Source organism: Coffea arabica, chromosome 5e, assembly GCF_036785885.1.
Source record: "Coffea arabica cultivar ET-39 chromosome 5e, Coffea Arabica ET-39 HiFi, whole genome shotgun sequence".
Taxonomy (NCBI): domain Eukaryota; kingdom Viridiplantae; phylum Streptophyta; class Magnoliopsida; order Gentianales; family Rubiaceae; genus Coffea; species Coffea arabica.
The window spans coordinates 36,614,797-36,620,420 of record NC_092318.1 but is presented as its reverse complement, the minus strand read 5'-3'; the positions used below and the strand labels follow the sequence as shown (position 1 = coordinate 36,620,420).

Sequence of the window (5,624 nt, the reverse complement as noted above, 5' to 3'; positions counted from 1 at the left end):
TGCTCTTGTTCTTTTAGGTATGTGCATTATTCAATTTATAAATACATGTTATTTTGTACTTCATTTCTCTTAATTTGGTTATGTTCTTTTTTATTCTTTTTAACCAAAGTTCAGAAAATAATCTCTGTATGTGCTTATAGCGTAAGATATTATATGCTAGTTGAGTAGTAGTCGTTATTCATAATAGAATATTAAATTCAGTTAGATAATTAATTAGATATTTCTTTTTGTTTTCAAATTACTTAACATGCTCATGAGTAATGTGTTTGTGTGTGAGTGTGCGCGCATTTTTTTTTTTGTTTGGGTGCAGCAGCAGGGAATATCCATGCACAAGAACTTGTTTGCCAAAAGTTTATACCTGAAGTAGGACAGTGCTACAGTGCCTATAGTTATGGTAACGATGGTAGGGAAACCTGCTATTACAGGTTTCTATTATCTTTAGTGACAAATCGAATTTTTTAGCGACTTTTTAAATATTATATTAAAATAATTAATATTAACTTTAGTAAGTTTTTAATTAAAACTAGTAAGTATATGCCTGAAAGATAAGTTTTAGTCAAAAATGGAAATTTACCCTTTCAGTAATTTAATTTACTTATTACTCCCTCCGTCCCAAAATAAGGGACGTTTTTGGGGATTCTAACTTATTATGCACAGTTCAATCAATTTGAATGTGAGACATTTTTTTCCAATCGTGCCCCTTTGACCGATATCAAATCTTAATTGCTGTCTATGGTGATGTGAAAAGAATCTGTGGGTCCATGTAAAATGTAAGCTCTTTTTCATGTTGTTGCCAAGCACGCGCCTATTTATGGCCATCAAAATTTTTGGTGCTGTCCACGCACCTTTTTTTTGGATGTCTATTTATTGCTTTTGTGGGTTCCATCATACTTGTTTTTTATTTTATCAATGTCTCTTTTGAGGCTACAAATGGAATGTTAGAGAAAAAAAATTGTAGTGTGACTCAAATTTTGGGACATGAAAAAAGGTGAACTATGACAATAACAATGGGACGGAGGGAGTATTTGACAAATGTTACTTTTGTTTAATTTAAACTTACTAATACTAAAAGTAAAAAATTGACATATTAAAGTAAGAAAATAATCGGTTTCTGAAAACGGTTTGGGTTTCCGCATCTCTCTAAAGTTGCTTCCCTTCTTTTTATTATCTTCTCACCTCACGGAAGATTGTAGAAATTTTTTCCTGGAAAAGGAAGGAGTCCGATCATCATCTTATGGAACGGGATTAGCTTTTGCTAAAATTTAGAAAATTGATCAAGCGGGCTAAGCAATTCTATCATATCTTCAGGCTGAACTCTTCTGGTAGGTTTCATGCGTCAGTCTCTGTTTCTGCCTTCTACTAAGCATTGATTCTCATTTCGGTCAATCAATTGGCCTGCCTAGGCGTGGAGGAAAAGCTAAATATGCTTTATAGATAGCACAGGTTCAGGAGAAAGGGTTTCCCCCCTATGCAATTATTGATGATACGGGTACACCTCTATCTAATACTATGTATCGATCGTACTTCGAATTAAGAAATTTAAAAATGCGGATTATATGCATTACTGCACATTTTTATGATAATTATTGTGTAGTGTTTTACTGAGTGATCTCATCTTTAAAGCACAATGATTTTGATACCAGATTTCAATTTTACTGTTACAAGTAGCGTCTCCTGTTCTGCTCTATGATTTGGAGTGAACTAATTTGTCGTCTCCAATCATCCATTGCACTTATTGCAAATCATTAGTTACTGTTTAATTAGCAAAATTTTGGTTGTCAAATCGGTTTTTAAGAGCCAGGGGGCGCACATTAATTGGATCAATATGGAGATTTCTCGGCAGCAAGTTTTCATCACATGTTAATATAGATTTTTCTATGTAGACTGTATGCCAGAGAGTGATTGTTTTAGTTTGAACTTTCCTCCTCTTGGTGAAATCCTTAGAATCTGCAGTTTGTTTGGCTACAATTACATGACTGGTCGATACACCAGCACTTTTTTTTTTATGTATCCTATCAGACAACAAGGATTCTCCCTCCAATATAGAGTTGAATCTGTGAGCCAGCTTAATCTGCATCTGCTAACCGACGATTTTGTGCCTCATTCCAGGTGTGGATTTTAAGATCAAGCTGCTCACTGTTGGTGGGAAGAAGTTGAAGCTTACAATTTGGGATACCGGTAAGCAGATCCTATCATTTATAGTTTTGCTAACTGTTTATGGCAGCTTTCCGAATTCTCTTTATGAAGTTCTTTTGTGCAAATATGATGATACACCTTTACTTTTATTTGTTTTTTTTCCCTATCATAGGCTCAAGTGGTAAATCTCTTTGGACATAGAACTAGCTGTAATTTCACAAAATACAGCAGGACATTTTGCGCTTTACCTAGTACAAGTCAAATGTTTGTACTTTCTCTACTGTTCTCAACATGCCGTGCCATCCTAATTAACATTTTCCCCAGAAGTTGTTATTATATGTAAATCTTCTTATCTGTCAGAAGGTTTTGTCTTGCCATCGCAGCTGATCATGCAACTTCTTCCTCCTTAAGATTAGAAACTGACAATCAGTCCTACTTCACCATGATCAGACCCAATTTGGGTTTGTATTCCTCTTTTTCCTAGTGCTGCTAATGGAAATTTATTGTTGGGATCCTTGATTCATGACTTAAAATAAGCTTAGCCTCCTTTTTCATAAATAATCCAAGCTACTACTTTCTGATGATAGTACGCCCCTCTTGCTATTTATTTCCACTGTCCTATTACTGCATATTTTGTTCTCCGTGATCTGATGGGGCTCATGACACCTTTTGCAGCTGGACAAGAGAGGTTCAGGACCTTGACAAGCTCATACTACAGAGGTGCTCAAGGGATCGTTCTTGGTATGTCATGGATAGATCACTATAGATTCTTTCATATTTATGAAGCCTTTTTGTCATCCTGCAAAATAAGTTATTCTTTTAAGACGTGATTGATAAGATGAGATTTTGTTTATTTAATTGCATTATCATCGTTCTCGGATTTCTGGTCAATTTATGGACTACTGTTGCTTAGAAAAACAGAATACACATAATCATTCTTTTAACTTTTGAGCATTGGCCATTTTTTACATTGCTGAACTCTATGCAAAATTTGTTGTTTCTCTTGTCGGAGAATTTATTTGATCATTTTCCTTTTGCAACATGGTTGGTAAGGTTCCTTCATGCATGTTTCTTTGTTTGCTTTAAGAACAGACTGCTGCCATCCCAGTCCACAGTCCAGAGTTTTTCCATTTTGTGGGAGACTCTTCCCAGTTGAGTAATATGAAGTTGTCCATAGTAGGCATTGTCTATGCAGTCAGTTGGTATTCTGCCCACAATATTGTACGGTATTGTGAACCTTTAGGTTTTTATAGTACTGTTTCACTAAGATGATCATCTATATGTGCTCTTGGCACTTCCTTTTTGTAAAGGAAAGCACTTGTAACCTTTTTTAGAGCTTGAAATTAAAAGAAGCTATGAGTCCTAAATCATATGAGCATGATAGGACCTGTATATTTGTTGAAACTGAAATTTTTGTACAAATAATTTCCAGTTCGAGCATTGTCAATCTGTTTTGGAGAAGTGTCATGCAATTATTGATGAACTTTAGTAACTTTTTAATTAAAACTAGTAAGTATATGCCTAAAAGATAAGTTTTAGTCAGAAATACAAATTTACACTTTGAGTAATTTAATTTACTTTTTATTTGACAAAATTTACTTATGGTTGAATCAAACTTACTAATACTAAAAGTAAAAAATGTACATATTTAAGTAAAAAAAAATTACCGGTTCCTGAAAACGGTTTTGGGTTCCTGAAACACTTTCGGGTATCACCTATCTCTGTAAAGTCATCTGCCTTCTTCTTATTTAGTCCTCAGTTCCAACGATACGATTGAATTCCCAGGCCAAGGTTTCCACTTTGGTCCACACTTTCTCTTGGTTACAATTGAATAAATTTTCTCACTTCACCTTTTTCATCTTTAGTTCACACTTTCCCTCTATCCTTTCTCATCGATCGGTTGGTTTTGGGTGCTGCCATATGCAGACACAACAAAAGGGTTTTGCGACGGTGGTAGCCAATCAAAGAGAGCAGTGCCGAGGTTAGTCCATCATGTCCACCTGAAATCGTTTGACTACATTGCTGTAATTTATTTATATTTCATTTGTTTTTTTTGTCAAGATTTTCTTGCGAAATCAAGGCTGAGAATTTGAAGATTTTATTGCAATTTTGGGGCTGAAAATGTCCGTTGAAACATCTAGGAAATGGTTGTAGTTTTGATTGTCTACGGGTAAAATATGCTTAATAGCCATATGAAACATCTAGGAAAGGACTTGAGACTAGACGTTTAAGTTAAATGTGATTAATTTGTGAATGCATATAAGATGTTTGGTGAAATGTCAAAGAGAAATTTGTATGTTATGATTGCTACTCTGTGCGGGTGGTAGCTGTGGAGAATGAAACTAAGTTGCTTCCTCAACCATACCATGAAGGGTTTCCAAAGCATAATGTGGAAGCAATGAGACGAGCTGAAACTTTTTATCCTTCTTGAGCTTAGCTGGCCTTAGTTGGTTGAAGACATTAAACTTAGTGCTTCTCGGAAAGCAACTCGACTTTCTTTTTAACTTCATTTAACATTTTCCTTTTTTTGGATTAATGGTGGTGTTTATTTCTTTACAATTTTATTGCTTTCTAGTTTGGATTATTTGGTGGTGTATTTAATTACTATTTATAGTGTTTTCTTGTCTTTTTATATTGAGGTGGGATGGCTTCCTGAGGTTGACTATTGGATGATAACTGACAACTTCGCTCACTGCATTTGGTCTTTGGCACTCCATTTGTTGTCAGGAGAATTTCACTTTCAGTTCTTTTCATGTTATTAATTCTTTATTTTATCCCTAACATTGAGGACAATGTTATCTTAAGTGTAGGAGAGGGGTAGAAAGGTGAAGTGAAATTTATGATTAAAATTTTTAAAATTTTTGTCGATTTCCTGAAAGGCAATGGCTTATATTTCAAGTTTTATTACTGTTAAGGTTTGTATTTGTGTATGTGTTAAGCGTTAAATGGTGTTACTATACAGCATTTCTTTAGTGAATATTTGGTATTATGAGATCTTTTCAATTTTGGCTAACTTTTCTAGGCATTGTAAATAATTTTCTAGCATTTTTATTGTGAATTTGGCCTAATTATCAATCTTAGTTCCCCATATTATTGAGATATGAAGTATGCTTTTGTATTAGGGTAAAAAACAAAAGAGCCACCTGTGGTTAAGCGAATATACGAAAAAGCTCATTGTAGTTTTGAAACATACAATTGAGCATCTCATAGTTTGAACCAAATTGGAGAGGTGATAGAAATTGTCAAAACTAAAGTGGATAGATAAAATGACAAAAATATCCAGATATATATAAGGATAAAATGCAGAAAAATCCCCTATGGTTAAGCCAAATTACAGAAAAGTCCATTGTGGTTTCAAAATATATAACATTTATCCCTGTCATACATAAAATAGTTGTTCTAGATTGATTAATATCTGTATGTGGGATAGCACCATAATTACAAAAAAATTCACAATCATCCTCTTTTGATGGCTTTGTCGACCTTGA

General features: G+C 34.2%; 1 long non-coding RNA gene across 4 annotated transcripts; it reads left to right on the top strand.

Moving 5' to 3' along the window:
- The first annotated feature begins 1,095 nt into the window (after window positions 1–1,095).
- Window positions 1,096–5,100, top strand: LOC113743223 (uncharacterized). Of its 4 annotated transcripts, none has more exons than XR_011814186.1 (5): window positions 1,096–1,489; window positions 2,110–2,178; window positions 2,812–2,877; window positions 4,002–4,117; window positions 4,776–5,100. It is a non-coding gene; the product is annotated as an uncharacterized lncRNA (long non-coding RNA). The 4 variants fall into 4 exon arrangements; XR_011814184.1 differs by having other exon boundaries at window positions 1,097–1,489; window positions 4,063–4,117; XR_011814185.1 differs by lacking the exons at window positions 4,002–4,117; window positions 4,776–5,100 and having other exon boundaries at window positions 1,098–1,322; window positions 1,404–1,489; window positions 2,812–3,976.
- The last annotated feature ends 524 nt before the right edge of the window (window positions 5,101–5,624 follow it).